This window comes from Micromys minutus (assembly GCF_963924665.1).
Source record: "Micromys minutus genome assembly, chromosome: 10".
NCBI lineage: Eukaryota > Metazoa > Chordata > Mammalia > Rodentia > Muridae > Micromys > Micromys minutus.
In genome coordinates, this window is record NC_137979.1 from 51,759,637 (window position 1) to 51,779,596 (window position 19,960).

Consider the following 19,960-nt stretch of genomic DNA (forward strand, 5'->3'; position numbering starts at 1 on the left):
GTACCCAGAGCACAGAGAGTGCTTAGAGACAGTGCCCAGGACTGTGTCAGAGAGAATCATGATCTGCCTGGGGAAGGCAGTTCTGGAATATTAGCTCCAAGGGCGATTTTACACCTGGACTAGAAGTGAACCTGACACAAAGACCCAGGGAGGGCATACCTTGAGTTCTCAGTGAGCAGAAAGTACTGTACTGGCTGGAAAAGGTCCATTTTGGCCTGGAGAAAGAACCAGATCCCCACCAATAGTATTCAGGACCAGTGGGCAAAGGGCTAAGCTCCCAGAGCAGCTTCATAATAGCTCCCCCACCTGAGCCCACAAAGACAACTGAGTACCTGCCACCAGAACTCACTGCTCGCCCACAAAAAGCCAAACACTCAGAAGCAATTTTCTTTCTGAGCCCACGGGCCCTCAGATCCACAGGAGAGACAAGTGCCAGTCACTGACAACAAGCCCACGTATAACCACAGACAACAAGATGGCAAGAGAAAAATGAAAGAACTTAAGCAATGGAAACCAAGACAACCTGGCAACATCAGACCCCAGCTCTCCCACAACAGAGAGCAGTGAATTGCCAAACATTCCAGAAAAAAAAAGACTCAGACCTGAAATCAAACCTCAAGATGATGATGGAGATCTTAGAGAAGAGCATGAATGACTCCCTTAAACAAGCACAGGAGGACAGCCATAAATAAATAGCTTTTAAAGAGGAAAGAGGAAAATCACGCAGAGAACTCAAAAAATTACAGGAAAACACAACAAAAGAGATGAAGGAATTGAAAATGGAAATAGACACAAAAAAAAAAAAAAAAAAAAAAAAAAAAAAAAAAAAAAAACGCTAAAAGAGACAATCCTGGAGATAGAAAACCTAAAAAATGAATCAGGAGTCACAGATGCAAGCATCTCCAACAGACTACCAGAGATGGAAGGGAGAATCTTGGGGGCTGAAGACAACATTGAAAACATAGACAAAGCATTCAGAGAAGATGCAAAAACCAAAAAGCTCCTAACGCAAAATGTCCAGGAGATCCAGGATACAATGAGAAGACCAAACCTAAGGATAATAGGAATAGAAGAGGGCAAAGAATATCAACTAAGAGGCACAGTAAATATCTTCAATAGAATCATAGAAGAAATCTTCCCTACCCATAAGAATAAGATGACCATAAGCATAAAAGAAGCCTACCGAACTCCAAATAGAGTGGACCAGAAAAGAAATTCCTCCCGACACATAATAGTCAAAACACCAAGTGTTCAAAACAAAGAAAGAGTACTAAAAGCAGTAAGGGGAAAAGGTCATGTAAAATATAAAGGCAGACCAATCAGAATCACACCCGATTTCTCAACAGAGACTATGAAACCTAGAAGATCCTGGACAGACATCTTACAGACCCTAAGAGAACACAAATGTCAGCCCAGGCTACTATACCCAGTAAAATTCTCAATCACCAAAGATGGAGAAAACAAGATATTTCAGGACAAAACAATATCTGACCCAAATCCAGCCCTACAGAGAATAAGAGATGGAAAACCCAACACAAGGAGGGAAACTACATCCTAGAAAAAGCAATAAAATAACTAAGCAAGAAAACTAAAAGAAGACACACAGATATAATTCTACCTCTAAAATAAAAATAGCAGGAAACAGCAACCACTATTCCTTAATATCTGTTAACATAAATGGACTCAGTTCCCCAATAAAGAGACATAGACTATTAGACTGGATACATAAAAGAGTCCAGCATTTTGCTGCATACAGGAAACTCATCTCAGAGACAAAGACAGACACTGTCTCAGAGTAAAAGACTGGGAAAAAAACCTTCCAAGCAAACGGCCCCAAGAAACAAACTGGATTAGCCATTCTAATATGGAATAAAATAGATTTTCAACCAAAAGTTATCAAAAAAGATAAGGAAGGATACTTTTTACTCATTACAGGGAAATTTTATCAGGATGAATTCTCAATCCTTAACATGTATGCTCCAAATACAAGAGTACCCATATTCATAAAAGGAACCCTACTGAAGCTCAAAATATACATTGCACCACACACAATAATAGTGGGAGACTTCAACTCCCCACTCTCATCAATGGACAGATCATGGAGGCAGAAACTGAACAAAGATGCAGTGAAACTAGCAGAGGTTATGAACCAATTGAAATTAATAGACATATACAGAGCATTTCACCCTAAAACAAAAGAATACACCTATTCTCAGCACCTCACAGCACCTTCTCCAAAATTGACCATATAGTCGTTCACAAAACAAGCCTCAATAGATATAGGAAGATTGAAATACTCCCATGCATCCTATCAGATTACCATGGGCTAAGGCTGGTCTTTAATAACAACAAAAACAACAAAAAGCCCATATACACATAGAAGCTGAACAATGCTCTACTTAATGATAGCATAGTCAAAGAAGAAATAAAGAAATCAAGGATTTTCTAGAATTTAATAAAAAGGAAAGCACAACATACCCAAACCTATGGGATGCAATGAAAGCAGTACTAAGAGGAAAACTTATAGCTCTGAGTGCATCTAAAAAGAAACTGGATAGAGTATACACTAGCAATTTGACAGCATAGTTGAAAGCTCTAGAACAAAAGGAAGCAGATACACCCAAGAGGAGTAAACGGCAAGAAATAATCAAACTCCGAGCAGAAATTAACCAAATAGAAATAAAAAGAACCATTCAAAGAATCAACAAAGCCAAGACCTGGTTCTTTGGGAAAATTAACAATATTGATAAACCCTTAACCAGTCTAACAAGAGGGCAAAGAGAGAGTATCCAAATTAACAAAATCAGAAATGAAAGTGGACACATAACAACTAAAACTGAGGAAATTCAAGAAATCATCAGATCCTACTACATCAAAGCCTATACTCAACAAAGCTGGAAAATCTGAAGAAAATGGATGAAATCCTAGACAAATGCCAGATACCAAAGTTAAATCAGGACCAGGTAAACCATCTAAATAATCCCATAACACCTAAAGAAGTAGAAGCAGGCATCTGAAGCCCCCCCCCCCCAACCAAAAAAAGCCCAGGACCAGATGGGTTGAGTGCAGAATTCTATCAGGCATTTATTGACTCCTAATACCAACACTCTTCCAAACTATTCCACAAAATAGAGTTAAATGGAATACTACCCAATGCATTTTTGAAGCCACAATAATCCTCTTTCCTAAACCACACAAAGACACTACAAGGAAAGAGAACTTCAGACCAATCTCACATATGAACATTGATGCAAAAATACTGAACAAAATTCTTACAAACTGAATCCAAGAACACATCAAAACGATCATTCACCATGATCAAGTAGGCTTCATCCCTGGGATGTAGGGATGGTTTAATATATGGAAATCCATCAACATAATCCACCATATAAGCAAACTCAAAGAAAAGACCACATGGTCATCTCACGAGATGCTGAGAAAGCATTTGACAAAATTCAACACCCCTTCATGTTAAAAGTCTTGGAAAGAATAGGAATCCAAGGTCCATACCTAAACATAATAAAAGCAATATACAGCAAACCAACAGCCAACATCAAACTTAACGGTGAGAAACTAGAAGCAATCCCACTAAAATCAGGGACTGGACAAAGCTGCTCACTCTCCCCCTACCTATTCAACATAGTACTGGAAGTCCTGGCCAGAGCAATTATACAACAAAAGGAAATCAAAGGGATACAAATAGGAAAGGAAAAAGTAAAAATATCACTATTTGCAGATGACATGATAGTATACTTAAGTGACCTGGAAAAATCCATCAGAGAACTTTTACAGCTGATAAACAACTTCAGCAAAGTGCCTTGATATAAAAGTAACTTAAACAAATCAGTAGCCTTCCTCTACTCAAAGGACAAACATGCTGAGAAAGAAATTAGGGAAAAGATAACCTTTATAATAGTCACAAACAATATGAAATACCTTGGTGTGACTCTAACTAAATAAGTGAAGGACCTGTATGACAAGAACTTCAAATCTCTGAAGAAGGAAATTGAAGAAGATCTCAGAAGATGGAAAGATCTCCCATGCTCATGGATTGGAAGGATCAACTTTATAAAAATGGCCATCTAACCAAAAGCAATCTACAGATTCAATGCAATTCCCAGCAAAATTCCAACCCAATTCTTCATAGAGTTGGAAAGAGCAATGTGCAATTTCATCTGGAATAACAAAAGACCTAGAATAGTGAAATCCATCCTCAACAACAAGAAAACATCTGCAGTAATCACCATCCCTGACCTCAAGCTATAATACAAGGCAATTGTGTTAAAGACTGCATGGTACTTGTACAGAGATAGGCAGTTGATCAATGGAACAGAATAGAAGATCCAGAAATGAGCCTTCACATATATGGTCACTTGATTTTTGACAAAGGGGCTGAAAACATTCAATGGCTAAAGGACAGCCTCTTCCACTAATGGTGCTGCCTCAACTGGCACTAAGCATGCAGAAGAATGAAAATAGACCCTTTCTTATCTCATTGTACAAAGCTCAAGTGCAAGTAGATCAAAGATCTCCACATTAAACCAGGTACACTGAAACTATTAGAAGAGAAAATAGGGAAAACTTTATAAGACATAGACACAGGGGAAATTTTCCTGAACAGAACACCAATGGCTTGTGCTCTAAGACCAAGGATCAAGAAATGGGATTTAGTGATTTAATTACAAAGTTTCTGTAAGGCTAAGGATACTGTCAAGAAAACAAAACGGCAGACAACAGATTGGGAAAAGATCTTTACCAACCCCACATCAGATAGAGGCCTAATATCCAAGGTATACAAAGAACTCAAGAAGTTAGACACCAGAGAATCAATCAGTCCTATTTAAAATGGGGTACAGAGCTAAACAAAAAATTCTCAATTGAAGAATATCAAATGGCTGAGAACCATCTAAGGAAGTGCTCGACATCCTTAGTCATCAGGGAAATGAAAATCTAAACAACCCTGAGATTCTACCTCACACCAGTTAGAATGGCTAAGATTAAAAGCTCATAACAGCAGGTTCTGGAGAGGATGCTGAGAAAGAGGAACACTCCTCCACTGTTGGTGGGGTTGTAAGCTGGTATAACCACTCTTGAAATCAGTCTTGCAGTTCCTCAGAAAATTGGACATATTCCTACCTGAAGACCCAGCTATTTCACTTCTGGGCATGTACCGCAGAGATACTCCAATATACAATAAGGGCACATGTAGCACAATGTATTAGCAGCCATATTTATAATAGCCAGAAGCTGGAAAGAACCCAGATGTCCTTCAGTAGATGATTGGATACAAAAATTGTGGTATATTTACACAGTGGAGTACTACTCAGCTATTAGAAGCAATGACTTTATGAAATTCCTAAGAAAATGGATGCATCTAGAGAATATCATCCTGAGTGAAGTAACCCAGTCACAAAAGAACAGACATAATATGTAGTCACTGATGATTGGATACTAACCCCAGAAAGCTCTGAACACCCCAGAAACAACTCACAGGCCACATGAAGCTCAAGAAAAACAAAGACCAAAAAAAATGAAAGCGTCAGTCCTTCTTAGAAAAAAAATAAATGTATAGCACCCTCTCAGAGTGTGGTACATGTGGACCTTAAATCATTAATAATCCAAGAGCTAAGAATATAGCCTTGTGGCAAATTTTGGTATTCAAAGATCATTATGCTTAATTTATACTCACCAAGAAAACTGACTGTTTACATGTTACATTCTGTCCTACATGTACTTTATGCATATGGTAACTATTGGGATTTCAATGCATGCTATCAAACCTCTAAAAGAATTAAGTACTGACAAAAATATATTTATATAGTGTTGTGCCAAAATGCCTTTAAAAATCTGTATATGTACCCCTCTTTTTTTAAAATAAAGTTGTATGAGAAAAGAAAAAAGAAAAAAAAAGGTCTGTGTTCCTCTGTATCTCTGTAACTAGACAGCTAAACGAGTCTAGGATAGCATACAGTAGGGATTCTCCATATCCTTTACTAGTCACAGTAGCCAGTGATAGTACAAGTCAAAGTGACACTCAACAGATAAAGAAGAGTTTTACACAGCTGTAAAGGAAAATGAAATACTGTTATTTTCAGTAAAATGGGGACTTAGAGATTGGTATATTAAATGAAATACACTAAGACTAATCTTTTTCTCATATTAAATCCAGATTTTTAAAAATAATACATGGAATTGCTGGACATGGTGGGTGAATGTCTTTTAATTCTAGTACTAAGGAGGCAGTTAGGCAGTAAATTCAAGGCCAGCATGTTCTACTTGGTGAGTTCCAGGACAGCCAGATATATACAGAGAAACCCTGTCTTGAAAAACAAACAAAACAAAATCCCTAAACTATGAAGCTAGAGTGAAGACTGTCTAAGAAGCAGAAAGAAACTTATTGGGAGAAGAGAAAGAGGACAAGAAAGGAGGGAAGTGTGGTGAACTATAGTTGTGGAAATGCATTTCCTTCAATAGTTTGGTTATTGACAATATTTTAATAGTCTGAGATACGTTCTATACTGTTAAGAACAATAATCTAAAGCTATGTCTATTCTCCATGAATATACAGTGATCACTGACTAAAGAATGTAGGACTTCATTCATGAATGTAAGTGGGTTTTCTGTGTATTTCTTTTTTTGCCTGACAATCAAATAATAAAAGTGTCATAGTCTAGAGCTAGCATTACACAGAACAAAAAGGAAGTGTAAAATACAATAAGAGAAACATCACCTTGGAGCATCCATGATGCAGAAAGGCCTGGACAATAATAGCCCAGCAAGACTCCCGACTTAGAATCTTCAAAGAGCTATGACCTTGCAGGTTTACACTAAGATTCCATTCCTAAATTTTAAACAAAGTGAGTTTTCTATTGGGTGATGTGTTTTCATGATTCCTTCACTGAGAGTACAGACTGCAGGTTGCAGCATCCTGCCAGCACCATCAAGACCTGATTCTGATGCAGAAGCTTAGAAAACAGTAACTGACAAAGGAATAATTCAGAAAAAATGAAAGCAGAGTTGGAAGCTACATATTTTGCAATATTCAAGAAGACATTTGCAATACATGATGTGTTCCTGTGTCGTGTTCCAGTACATCCTATTTTAAGAAAAGATTTAAATTTCTATATCGTGTTTCTCTAAGAGTGTGAAGGGAAAAAGAAAAATGAGAATTTCTTCAAAAATATGATTAAGTGAGAAGTTAGAGTAATTGATTCCTTTGAGCAAAAGTGAACATTCCTTTCAGTCTGTCATAACTGAGTTGGAGTGCATCTCTTAAAACCAGATGAAAAGATCCGGTAGACTATCCTCCAGAAGAACAATACTGCAGCTGATTATAATAGGATTGGCTCTTAGTAGTATGCTTTACAAACTCATGACTCTACAGATATGTGTAAGTGAGAACTATAATTAAAACATTAAATACAAATAAAAGAAAAATTCTAGTGGCATATAAAATAAAATACTTGTACTATAGGCAAGTATTTTTAAATATTTTTGTTCAACTATTGATAATAAACTTTTATAGGATAAAAGTAAACAAGCATTAAATGTCTAAAGATCCCAGCATTCATATGGGTGGGTCAGAAAGATGGCATGGTCCAGGTCAGCAAGGGCTACAAAGCAAGACCCTGTTATAAGGAGGGCCAGGGGAGTAAAGAAAAATAAATTTGTATAATTACATTTGGTACAGACTATAAATAATCTTAAAGTTTTTAAACTTTAAATGTTTAGTTATTCATATTTCTGTGTGTGTACATGTGTGATTGGGGGCAGGATGTGATGCCACAGTGCACTTGTGAAGTCAGGTTTCTACCCCTACCTTCATGTAGATTCCAGGGATCACACTCAGGCCACCAAGCTTGTACACGGATACCTTTTACCTAGTGAGCAAGTTCCCCTTCCTTTTTAAGTACAACTATTTTAAGTTATCAACTGCTAGGTTTTTCTCTAGACTCCAAAAAGTTTAGTTGTTAACTAACCCTAATTAGTCCCTGGGATAAAAAATCAATGGGAAATGAATGTTTTGTCATACAAGCCTAGAGAGCATTACTCTTCAGTAGTGTTGATACAAATTCATATCTATCCTTAGACAAAATCATTTTCTTTCTTGTCCTGGGCTGCAAGTGCAGAGTTTAATTAGTAATACTCTTTTATGCAGATTAGCCTTGTAAAGCTTTTTTCATTGTATTAGTTTCCCTCATGAGTCTCTTCCCATTATAGCTATTCTACTAGTTTATATAGCATCTTAGATTTTAATGTATTCTTTCAAAGTATATGCTGACAGGTGGGGAGGGAGGGGCTAATATAAGCTCCTTTGTTTATTTTTTATTTGACTTCTTTGGTTTTGTGAATTTCCCATTATGCACCTCAGCTCCACTCATCTCCCCAGCCCCTCATACTCAGCCTTTGCCTTTTCAACCTTCCCCACAAAAGAAACAGATCTTATTGTAGTGTGTCATAGTGTGTCCCTCAGTACACCCTTTTGTCCATACTTCTTCACTTGCAAATTTTCACTGCAGAGTCATTGGTCTGGCTCCACTATCACTACTGGATCCTGGCCCCTTCATGCTGTGCGTTGAGGTAGGGTAGATATTGAAGTGGGCCAACTCAAAGTCCTGGATTTGGGCCTGGGTGGTATCTGAGCTGATCAGCCCACCAGCACCCCATACCCACACCACCAGAGCTAGCTCTCCACATGTCCTCACGGATGGTTCACCCACACCCATGACGACAGGGCCAGCTCCTCATGGGAGGTGCAGGGTCCATTTAAGACTACTTCAGCTTGTAAGGGGTGGGACCACCCTCTTACTGCTCTCAAGCCTCTAGGGCCCACTCTCTTACAATGCCCAGGGGAAGAGTGGAGCCAATTTAGACATCAACATGGCCTAGGCATCAACCCAGACCTAGGACAAACCCTAGCCTTTGGTAGAAGCAAACTTCCACTGCTGCAGGGGCAAGGACCCAGACATGGCTCTCAGTGGCAGCAAAGACTAGGATTTCATCAGGACCTCAGATGGTGTCACTAGCTACTTATATCAGGCTGTTCCTCACTACTCCTAAGTCTCCAGCTCTGCTTCTCTTTCATCTCTCCCCAAGAACTTGTTCATATTAGTGATGCCCAGGGTATCTGTGTATCTAGGGTCATCTCATGAATGGTCTCAAGTATGCTGTACCCTACTCATCCTGTGTGGTATTAGGCAGGGATCAGCTCTGGTTTGCTCCCTGCCCAAGCCTTGTGGCAACAGGGTGGTTCTATAACGCTGTTTTGAGAACTGTGTAATACCCATTTTATCAGGCTACCTCATATACACTTCGTAATTTCTCACATTTCACTTATGAACATTTAGCTAACCTCTACTGCCTCTAGCATGGACAAAACTGTCCTCAAATTTATAACTGGAACTAGAATTTTCTGGGTCATGCAGTTTATGATTAGTAAAATTTAATATGGCTGGAGTGTCTCCAGCAGTGTACAAAGTGTTTTCTTTTTTTCTTGTCTTTGTCATGACTTTCTATTATAATTCCCAAAACCCCAAACTATGAGTATTTTAAGATAATTTCATGTGAAATATATTTAACTGTAAGATTTCATCTGTACTGAGAGGTTATTTATAGTCCTTTCCTGCTTATCACATATGTATATATTTTATTGTATAAGTGTTACTATGGTTCATCTCAAGATAATACTCCCCAATGTATATAGTTTAATATGTGCATTGCATTTTAGCCTTTCTGAAATTAGAAATTTTCTTTATTCTAGAACACAACTGATTCAGAGTTTCATATATGAAATTATAGACTTGGGTTATTTGACTTTATTTTAGTAAATCTAATGGATATAAAATTGTCTGTTTTTAATTTGTACTTTATATATTTCCCATTCTATGCAAAATTAAAAGCTAAGAACAAAACCTTTGAGCACAAAGAGAGCAGCAAGGATTTGAGGTAGGAGGAAAATGGAGCACTAGAAACAAGCCCAAGTGATGGCTGAGTAGAGGGGCTGGAACATGCAGTGCCCCACAGCCAAAGCAGACACGCATGTTGGGGAAGGAATGAGTGGAGTCTTGTAAAGAAGTAACAAAATCTTGGAAGACGCCAAGAAATATGAGGACAATTAACAAAATATTTTTCCATATTGGTTTTTTTTTAGAGATTACCAAATCAGAGTCTTTGTATTTGTTGCAGCCAATATGAATGCTGTCACAGCACATATGTCTCTATTTCCCATACACATATAAATATATGGGTTTATATTTACATATGTATTTTTATTTATTTTATTGAGTAGGGAAAATGCATAAAACAAAGTTTTCTAATAGTAACACAAAAATAAATTTCATTCCTGTATTCTAATAAATAAAAATCCAAAAACAAAAGTAAGGAAATAGGTCCAAAAATATCAAAAATTATAAAGGAGACCTGGGAAGATGACTCCATTGACAAAGTACTTTCCATACACACATGAGAACATAAGTTTCATCCTAGTGTTCATGTAAGAAGACGGTGAGTTTTTCCTTTGGTCCCTGGACTGGGGAGACTGAGACTGAAGGATTCCTAAAGGTTGCTGAGATCCTGTCTCAAAAAATAAAAAGTAACTAAAACAGACACCCAACATCACTCTCTGGCAAACATGCCAAAATACTTTAAAATCTTATTTATAACAAACAGGAAACTAGAAATGCTTCTATTTTAAATATTACAAATATAAAAATGTCATCTCTGGAGTCCTGAAAGCTTTCAAATTACTATTTTGATCTTGTGTGGTCTTGATATGCCTCAATATGATATGATACAGGATCTACCACAGAAAGCCATTCTTTATGGCCTCATAACTTCTTTTTCAGTGCCCTCAAGTCTTAGGTGGTAGTTTGTCAAATACTTGCAGAAAAATTTATATTTTTAATTTTTTTGATATACTTTTATTAGTATAAAATTTTGTACCTAACCATACCACTAGGTATAATCTATCACTGTTGTATTACTTTAAGCAATAATTTTGACATCTCCAGTCTCACTGAGATAACAACTTGTGATATATTATTTCTAGCATTCCTTTCTCATACCAAGCTTTGATTAGATCCTTTTGAATGGATGTGTAGCAAAGGATGAACTGAATTGTGAATCCATTTTGGTTTCTTGAATTCTGTTTACCTAGAAATCACAGTTCCATCCAGAAGAGTTTAAATCTTAAGTTCCCCTTTAGTCAAATCTTAGGATTTTTTTCTTTCAATCTTGAGGCTTGTGTTTGTTTGTTTGGTTGGTTGTTTTGTTTTGTTTTTTATTTTATATCCAATACAATAGCCTTACATCATTGAATGCTTATAAAGATCAAGTATCTGTGGTAATGTCCACTACTCAATGATGTTTCAATTTTTTAGCCAAAAACAAAATTAACAGCTCCTCCTTTGTTTCTTGAGTAATATTTGTTCCAGAAGAATGTTGTTCATTGTTTCATCCAAGTTGCCCTATGAGTCATTTGCTGAGCTCTAGATATGTTGGATTGGCTTTTTCATGCCTTTCTTACTTGTGCAGAATAATTTTAATCTAGAAACATGGATGCTCTGGCAAGGGATCACATTCAAAGATTTTTGTGATCTGGTTGAAATGTAGAGATGTTCTGGAATACAGTGTCATCCGGCTGAAATATAGACATGCCCTGAGTACACACCTTTAATCCTTATCAATGGAGATAAGGTTAGGTTGTAGAAAGGAGCAGCCAAGCATGAAAATGACATCTAATTGAGGGGCACACAGAGTGAGACAGGATATGCCCAACTTACATGAGAACAGACCGGGAAGAGAGGTGACTTAAGAGAGCAAGGTGAGGCAGAATGGAAGTCAAGAGTGAGTTCAGTGAATTAATGCAGTACAATTCAGATGAATCAGTACAGTGGAGTTGATTTTGATTCTGTTCAGTCCATTAAGCAGAGGCTATTGAAACCAGAGAATAAGAAGGAGCCAGAAGACAAGAACAAATTGCCAGAGTTGGTTTGAGGCCAAGCAGAGCAATTCAGTGAGAAGCCAAGAGAAGCCAGATAGAATCAATCAACTTGGAGAGAAGTTTGAGCCAGAATAGCTAAGTTGAACCAGCCAGAAAGAACTAAAAAGGGTAAGTTTATTCAGCAGTAAGCCTCAGAAACTAAAACATTCTAGATCTTAGTTAGCAGATGGAGGCTGGAAGATTGCACGAAACTAGAAGCTTCCAGGCCTAGGCCTAAGAATAGTTAGAACAGAGAAGGAAATGCTCCAGGTTCAACCAAAGCTATGAGTTTGCACAGCTTAGATACAGCTCTCATATCATCCCTTCATCTGTGGAAATAAAAGCATCATTTACATAAGAATAAAAGTTACTCTTGCACACTTGGTTCCAGAAATGTACAGGCATACTACACTACTAAAGTTGCTAGTCCTGCACTCTCAACTCTATCATCTTCCCAAACTATCTACCTGTAATACTTATCATTAGAAGATATTAGGAAGCTGTTGGCCAAATTCATATTGCATAATGTGTTTTTTAAAAACAGTCTGAACACTTGGTCCATCAAAATGCTTTAAAAGATCACATGGCATTTTTCTTGTATAATTAACCTAATAAGGTTAATAACCACTTGCTAAGCAGAGTCTGTGGTCCAGATACAATCATTGATTTCTTACTGTATGTTATAATCCTTCAAGAAAGCTATGAGGAGCTAATAGGATCAGATCATTAAAAGGATACATAACATTTGTCAGAAAATACTTTTAAAAAACTTTCATAAAGGTGCTGGAAAACAGAAGAAGGGGTAAACATACACAAAGTTACCTAAGGCACTTCCAGATGAAGCTATTCCTTAATCACATGTGCATAAACCAAGATTTGTACCGAAAATCTTGCTGTCAAGGATAGCTTCCAGAAGTTTCCATTGAAATCAGTGATGTTCTCTGGCCAAATAGCCAAATTATGCCATCTAAATCCAGGTATAAGCTATCAATAAACAGCTAGTCCTGGTTCATCAAAGGAAGTTCCAAACTTTAAGCAGCATCTTAACTTATTCCACTTATCTGCCTTTGTCTTGATCAGTAGCCAGTACCAGGTTTCCAAATATCTGTGGAAAGAAGCATAGAATGCTTCAGTCTGGCTGTAAAACAATTTTGTATACTTTACTATAATAAAGATAGAATTTTTTCCCATAATCTTAGGAAAGTGAGATTGAAAAATAATTGCTCATGGCATCTTAGTTAAGGTTACTATATTGCTGTGATTAAATACCATGACCAAAAGCAGCTTGGGGAAAAAGTGGTTTATTTGCCTTACATTTATGGAGCCAGAGTTTACTAAGGGAAGCCAAGGAAGGAATTTAAAGTAACCAGAAACCTGGAGGCAGTCTCTGGTGCAGATGCCATGAATGATTCCTGCTTACCAGCTTACTCCTCTTGGCTTGCTCAGCCTGCTTTCATATAGAACCTAAGACTGCCCCAGCCCTGGGTACCACTACTCACAATTGGTTGGGCCCTCCCACATCAGACACTCACTAAGAGAATGTCCTACAGGTTTGCCTGCAGCTTGATCTTATGGAGGCATTTTCTCAATACACTTCTTAGATGCCTATAGCGTGTGTCAAGTTGATATAAAACTAGCCCACACACCGAGTCATGCAGGTGTTAGATGTAAAAGGCAAAGCTAAGGATGGCTTGGGGTGGTATGAGTTCAAACCTTTTGGTTATAAATATTACAATAAATTTTAAAACTCTAAAGTCACTCTCAGGTAGATTACCCAGAGTTGTTACCTGTTGTCTTAGTCAAAGTTTCTATTCTGGCACAATCATCATGACCAAGAACCAAGTTAGGAAGGAAAGGGTTTATTCAGCTTACACTTCCACATTGCTATGCATGACTAAAGGAAGTCAGGGCTGGAACCCAAACAGGTCAGGAATCAGGAGCTGATACAGAGGCTATGGAGGGATGCCACTTACTGGCTTGCTTCCCCTGGCTTGCTCAGCCTGCTTTCTTATCGAACCTAGGTCCATCAGCTCAGGGATGGCACCACCCACAATGGGCCCTCCTACTCTTGATCACTAATTGAGAAAATGCCTTACAGCTGGATCTCATGGAGGCATTTCCTCAACTGAGGCTTCTTTCTTTGTGATAACTCCAGCTTGGGTCAAGTTGACAGACAAAACCAGCCAGTGCACCTGTCATTAAAATTGTAGTTATGGGCTGGCAATATGGATCAGTGGATGAAGGAAATCACATGCTGCCAAGCATGACAACCTGACTTTGATACCTGTGTGATGGAAGGAAAGAACTGTTAAAAAACAAATGTCCTTCGACCTCCACACTCAGGCCATGACATGCACACTCCCACAGACTTATACAAGCAAGATAAATAAATGTAAAAATAGTCATAATAAGAATAGAATAATAAATTAATGTAATCTGATAATTGGGCAAAATAAAAATATACAAACAAATTTTTAAATGAGCAAAATGTTCAAATAGATGTTTCACCACACAAGCTACAGATACTGGTTAATAAGCTCATGAATAGTGCTTATTATCATCCTGAGTGAGGTAGCCCAGTCACAAAAGAACACACATGGTATGCACTCACTGATAAACAGATACTAGCCCCAGAAAACTCTGAATACCCAATACCCAAGAAACAATTCATAGACATTATGAAGCTCAAAAAGAAGGAAGGCCAAAATGGGGATACCTCAGTCCTTCTTAGAAAAGAGAATAAAACTCTCATGGGAGGAAATGCAAGGTCAAATAGAGGAACAGGGATTGAAGAAAAGATCACTCAGAAGCTGCCTCACCTTGGGATCCACCACATATGCAGTCACCAAATCCAAGCACTATAGCTGATCCCAAAAAGTACTTATTGGCAGGAACCAGACAGAGATGCCCCCTCAGGGACTATGCTAGAGTCATACAGATACAGCTGAGCATGTTTGTAGCTAACCATAGGTCTAAACTTGTGGATCCCAATGACGTTGATAAAGAAAGGACCTAAGGAGCTGAAAGGGGTTGAACATAATCAACCAACCAAACCCTTTTAAACTCCCATGGAGTAAAACACCAACCTTTGTGCACACTTTGAGGGACCTATTGATTCAGTTGTGTATGTAGCTGAAGATAGCAATGTCTGGCATCAAGGTGAGAAGAGGCTTTTGGTCCAGGGTGGGCATGGTTTCCCAATGCAAGGGAATGACAAGGCAATGGGGTGGAGAGGGGGATCAGAAGGAAATACACCTCTGTGAAGGCAAATGGAGGGGGAGGGGGGATGGAGGGGGGCAGGGTAATGGGATAACATCTCAAATGTAAATACAGAGTATCTAATAAAAAAAAGAAGGAAAAAAAGTGAAGAGTTGAATTCATAAGACGGTAGCATTCACTCCAGAGCACACTCTAAGAAGACAGTTTGTGCAGCAGCAAGAGAAAAAGGCAAGAGAAGAAGACAAAAGCTAGCAGCAAACACAGAAAGACTCAAGGACGGAAGATTGGGGATTCGTCCCTGGGGAGAGAGTGCTTTGGCATTAATGGAGCCCTACCACACCTGCATCCTTAGAACCCAAAGCAAGGTCATTAGAAGAAGAGATTCTTGGTGAAAACAGGTGATTTGCTGTTATTTATAAGAGCATATTCCAGCAGAGGTGGGACCTAAGGGGCTAAGGAAGTGGAGGGACATTAATAGTGGTGGGGACCGCGTTTGAGGAAGGAGAAGGGACTCTGTTTCCTGAGAAAAGCAGATGACCCAACATCATCACCAGCCAGTCTTCTGAGAACAGGAAGGGTGAATTCTAATTATCATAATGTTCTCTGGAAGAATAAAATTGCTTTATGTACTTTTAAAAAAGTGCTTATTATCATTACATCATTAGTCCTAGTGATTACTGGGGAAGTATGAACCAATCACAATGAAATACTAGCCCACAGCCACAGAATGGTTGTTAAAGGGAAAACTCCAAATATGATAATACCATAATATCTTATACATTACTCATAAAATGTAAAAATGGTATTGTTATTTGGGGAAGTAATTTGGCTGTTTCTTAAAAAGTTAACGTTTGGGGGAAGGGAGATGAAGTCTCATATAGATTAGCTTAGGACTTGCTGTGCAGCCAAAAATGACCTTGAACTCGGGATCCTCCTGCTACCTGGTGAGTGCTGGAATTACAAATATGTACCAAAATGCAGGAGGGTTAACATTAGTTTGAGGTCATTCTGGACTATATACTGAATTCAAGGCCAGCCTAAGCTACACAGAATGAGACTATGGCCCAAAAGACAAGACTAAGCCATCCAAAACTTTCAGCGTGAGTCGGGGAGGGGTTCACAAAGTCATACTCATAACTGAGAGGCTATTGGCAGTTGATGGTTATAGGGGATGAAGAGTCAGTTTTCTTCAGAGATGCAACCCCTAGTAGATTGCCCATGTGCTCCTGGATAGTCCTGCACCCATGCTGTGTGTGTGCTGGTAGCACTAAGTGAACTTAGTAGATTTACAAAAGAAGAGCATGTGTTGGGTTAGAGAGTGGCAGAGTGTAGGCGGAACTAGAAGACAGACACGGGAATGGATTTGAACAAAGCACATTGAATACTTGAATTCTCAAAACAATAAATTAAACAACAACAACAAAAACCCACAAAGACCAAAAGGAAAGACAAACCCACAACCAGACTGATTAATGGCGAAGGCCTATAATACCAGCTGCTCTGGAGGCTGAAGAATGAGAGCCTGCCTGTACAACAGAGTGAACTCAAAAATGTGGCTTAATGGCAGCACAATTGTCTAGCATGTTTGAGGACCTAGGTTCAATCTCCAGTACTGCAGAAGTAAACATTAAGTCAACCCAAGAGAGTGAAATGGTGTCTATAAGTAGCAAACAGCATTGTTCACAATAGCAAAAACAATCCAAATATCCTTCGAGGGTAAGTTACTGTACAAAATGTGCTATCTCTGTACCATGAAATGTTATTTAGCCAGAAAACTAAATAAACTATTAATAAATACTGCAGCTGACCTCATAAATGAATAAAGTGAACGAAGCTAGACACAGAAATGATGTAATGTTTGGTTCCAGCTATAGGACATTCCAGTAAGGGTAAATTTATAGAGACTGAAGTAAATTAGTAGTTTGCTAGGACTAAAGTGAGAGCAATTAAACTACAGATAGGTACAAAAGAATTGTGGGTTAGTAGAAATGTTTAAAACTGAATTACATTACAGTGGTAATTTTATCAGTCTTTAAATTTACTAAACATTGTATAGTATAGTAGGTGTATTTTATGATATGTAAATTATATCTCAGTGAACCTGTCTCAATATATATATAGGTAATTTATTTGTAACAAACCTGTTTGTAACAATGTAATTCAGATATCTTCATACCTCTCTTCCACACATAAACAGTAATGTACATCAACATGCTGTAGAAGCTGTTTCTATTTGAAATGGTACTTTATTCTGCATCAAAGAGAGTTGGATACAATCTCATTGGGGGAATCTTATTTACTCTGTACTGTTTTCCCACTGTTCTTTGTTTTACTGGAGAGTATTAGAAAAAGCAGAAATAAAGATATATTGGAAACAATGGAAAAGATTAGATACATTTTCCTTGTATAGGGGCTAGTGTTTCCTTTCTAACATCACTTGTAGAAATGTTGCACATACAGGTGTTTAATTTATAAAAAGTCAACCTATGTGGCATGTTATTAGGGGAACTTTGAGCTTATGCAACTTTTAGTGGCAATATTTAAGGTCATTGCATTCTCTGCTTCAGTCAATGTGATGACTTTAAATTATACCAGTTTCTATAATAGAATAGTTGAATATTAAGGTTACATGTTACTGTAAATAGCATTTTATTTTGTAACTTTTTAAATGTATGATCTCTTTGCCATAGAATTGCACTTCTGAAGTTAAGCATTTGTATTTTGCACCAATGCAACTCAACACATACTATTTTGCTAGACAATAACAACTCATTGGATAAGTAGGTAGCTAAAATTCATTAAATATTACCCAAATATAAAAGCAGCATCAATAAGCAAAAGTACTTGAAATTTTAAGTGGTGGTACCTGTTCAAAGAATTTATCTTCTGGTATTTCATGTGAGTTGTTTAACTCTTTTTGTACCTACTGATTCTGACTCAGTAAACCCAAGTTGTGCTAATTTTCAAAATTTGTCAGCTCTATAGAAATCATTATGGAATATTCTCAAAAACTAAAACTATAGCTACCATCTGATCCAGTTACAACACTCCTAGATTCCCAAAAGAAAGAGTCATCATGCTGCAGAAAGACTTGTATATTCATGTTGTATTTTAGGAATATTCTCAATATTCCTGGTTATTCAATATAACCAGGAAATAGAATCAGCCTAGATGTCCATCGGCATTAAATACAGAAAATATGATCTATAGCAAATGTGGCAATGTATTCAGTGGTAAACAGGAATAAAATCATATTATTTGCCAACTAGTCTAAATTGCTCAAAGCTAGTGACTTATTCAAGTCTCATTCTTATGTTCCAGGGAGCCTGCTATGTAGCCCAAGCTGTGAACTTGTAATTATCTGCCCATGATGATGGGGTTACAGACCCTACTACTTCTCTCTCCTCCCTCAATTCTGAATTGAGTCTCTTTTCTCTTTATCTTGTCTAGTTAAATTCCTTTTTCCAGATAGTTTTCCTTTTTATGGTGAAAAAAAAAAAACTCTTGCCTAGAGCCTCAGGCAGATCAGGCATACTGCCAACAGGAATCCCAGCCTGCTCACAGAGAACTGAGCACCCAGAGGAGACACAGGAGCACTCTCCCTACTGAACCCATAGGTGAGCACACATCTGGGGAAAGACCTGTAGGACAGCCCACAGACACACAGGAAAGACAAGCTCCATTCAGAGACAACAAGATCATATAACATTAAAGATAAGAAGATGGCAACAGAAACCAAGACAAGCTGGCAACCAAGAACCCAGCTCTCCCACCACAGCAAGTAGGTCTCCCAACACACCAGAAAAACAAGATTTGAACTTAAAAATCCTGCCTCATGCTAATGATACAGGGCCTCAAGAAGCACATGAATAACTCCCTTAAAGAAATACAGTAGAATATAGAAAAACAAGTACAAGCCCTAATAGAAACTCAGGAAAACACAAGCAAACAGATGAAGGAATTGAACAGAATCATCCAGGATCTAAAAATGGGAATGGAAACAATAGAGAAAACACAAAGAGAGACATCCCTGGAGATAGAAAACCTAGAACAGTGCTCTACTCAACAACGGCTTGGTCAGGAAGAAATAAAGAAAGAAATCAAAGACCTTTTAAGATTTAATGAAAATGAAGGCACAACATACCCAAACTTATGGGACACAATGAAAGCAGTCCTAAGAAGAAAACTCATAGCTCTGACAGCCTTGAGTTAGAAAGAACAATTTGCAAATTCATTTGGGATAATAAAAAACTGTTCTCAACAATAAAATAAACTTCCAGGAGAATCACCATCCCAGATCTCAAGCTATATTAAAAATCAATTGTGATAAAAAGAAAAAAAAACTGCATGGTATTGATACAGATACAGGCAGGTAGATCAATGGAATAGGATCGAAGACCCAGAAATGAACCCACACACCTATGGTCACTTGATCTTTGACAAAGGAGCTAAAAACATTCAATGGAAAAAGGACAGCCTCTTCAACAAATGGTGCTGGTTCAACTGGCAGTGAACATGCAGGAGAAAGTAAATCAATCCTTTCTTATCTCTTTGTACAAAGCTCAAGTCCAAGTGGATCAAGGACCTCCACATAAAACCAGGTATACTGAAACTAATAGAACAGAAAGTGGAGAAGAGCTTAGAACACATAGGCACAGGGGAAATTTTCCTGAACAGAATACCAACAGCTTATGCTCTAAGATGAATCAACAAATGGGACTTCATGAAATTGCAAAGCTTCTATAAGGCAAAGGACACCAT

General features: G+C 37.9%; 1 protein-coding gene across 1 annotated transcript in view; it reads left to right on the top strand.

The window, feature by feature from the left end:
* Positions 1 to 19,960, top strand: part of TANC2 (tetratricopeptide repeat, ankyrin repeat and coiled-coil containing 2) — a gene marked incomplete at both ends in the record, with an annotated part of 236,840 nt that overhangs the window by 94,537 nt on the left and 122,343 nt on the right. The gene's annotated exons all lie outside the window — the stretch shown is intronic.